The sequence below is a fragment of the Propithecus coquereli genome, unplaced genomic scaffold (assembly GCF_000956105.1).
Source record: "Propithecus coquereli isolate 6110/MARCELLA unplaced genomic scaffold, Pcoq_1.0 Scaffold738, whole genome shotgun sequence".
NCBI lineage: Eukaryota > Metazoa > Chordata > Mammalia > Primates > Indriidae > Propithecus > Propithecus coquereli.
In genome coordinates this window covers 103770-105729 of record NW_012153485.1, presented here as the reverse complement: position 1 = coordinate 105729, position 1960 = coordinate 103770, and positions in this window count along the sequence as shown.

The window sequence follows — 1960 nt, the reverse complement described above, 5'->3', positions numbered from 1 at the left end:
CCACTGTCCCACGGAACCCCCCACTGTCCCACAGGGATCACACCACTGTCCCACAGGGAACCCTCCACTGTCTCACAGGGAACTCCCCACCGTCCCACAGGGAACCCACCACTGTCCCACAGGGAACCCCCCACTGTCCCACAGGGAACCCACCACTGTCCCACAGGGAACCCCCCACTGTCCCACAGGGAACCCACCACTGTCCCCACAGGGAACTCCCCACTGTCCCACAGGGAACCCCTCACTGTCCCACAGGAATCACACCACTGTCCCACGGAACCCCCCACTGTCCCACAGGGAACACAGCACTGTCCCACAGGGAACTCACCACTGTCCCCACAGGGAACCCCCCACTGTCCCACAGGGAACCCACCACTGATCCCTCACTGGCCCACTGATCCCACGTTACTGCCACCCACAATCCTACTAACTCAAGACTGCCCCGGCCTGTCCTTGCCTCTTGCCACAGTCGGCATCCACAAAGTGTTTTTCGGCCACTCTCTGAGGCTCCAAAGGGAAGTGCTGTGTTGGGGACCTGGATGCCAGGAGACACGGCTGTGTGGCCACAGGCATCTTCCACATGCTCCTCACGTGCTTTCCTCGCGTGTCAGGAACCACGGTCTTTGGCGGCTCACAGGCCTGGACGTGGCATCAGTTTCCTACTGTCTTCCCATGGACGTGTCGGCCAGTGAAGGAGCCTGGTCTTCCCTGGCGAGCGCTGGTGTGGAAACCACGCCCTGTCCTTCCGCCAAGCCGAGAGCTTTTCTCCTCGTCGCCTCTCTGCAAAGCAGACTTTCCCCCGCCACGGGAGTGCAGGGTAAAAGGGAGGAGTGTAGCAGCCACGCGCCAGCTCTAGTCCTCTCTGCCGCGTAATCTTCCTGTTCCTTACAGCTCCGTCCTGTGCAAAGGCAATCGGTGCATCTCAGACGGCAACGTGCGGCTGAAATGAACCACGGAACGCTGCGGGTGCAGCAGGAAGCCACGTGTGGAGGCCGAGATGCCGTACACCGCGCCACGCACGGGAGTTTAGTTGTCTCAGTACCACAGAGACACAGCCGGGAAGTCAAATTCTCCTACGAGGCGGCGCCAGACCTCAGCGCAGGAGTCTGTGCTGCCGGGTGAGCTCAGGTGGGCCCTTAACTTTCTAAATCAGAGTCTCTTGTGAGACCGTGGATCAGTGGGCTTCCGTGGCCTCTGTGTGCTCAGACATGACACAGAGTGGCCTGTGTCTGGGGAGGGGGACAGGACGTGAGCCCTGGAGTCCGCGGACCTGGCGTGAATTCTGGTGTTTCAAGCTTTCAGCTGTGTGACCTTGAATAGCACATTTAAATTCATCTCAGTTCCTCATCGGTGAAAAGGGGACGGCCACACAGATGTTTAAGGGCTAACACTGAGAATTCACCTTAAAATATTTAATGATAAATTATCCAATAAATGGTATGAGGACAGCCAGTTATCCGTCGTGGCAAAACAAACCTACTCCGCTTGACTCTGTGTTTCACGTATCAAGATACACTTCAGATGAATTGAAGATTTAAATGTGAAAGAAGAAAGAGAGAGAGAGAAAGAGACGAGGGAGGAGAAAGGGCAAGGAAAGGGAAGGAACAGAAGAAAACGGCGGTAAAAACAGTCGTGATAACTGACGGAAACGCTGGGGGGTTTCGAAGTGGTCTCCGGGACGCGGGCAGAACCCTCGCAACTCGAAGAGGCAAGAGCAGGCCCCACTCGGGCAGGACGGCTGCCACCGGACCCGCCTGTCCGCAGGTGACGACGACGACGAGTGGGGCAGACGCGACACACACACGAGAGGGCGTGTGACGGGAGCCGCGCAAAAGCTGGAGCTCTCTCCGCGGTGAGCATGTCCCGTGTCCTGGCTGTGGGCGTCCACGCCCCACCGTGACACGGTTTGACGGCTCCGCAAATCGCCCCGGAGGGCCGGTGAAGGGTGCGCGCGACCTCT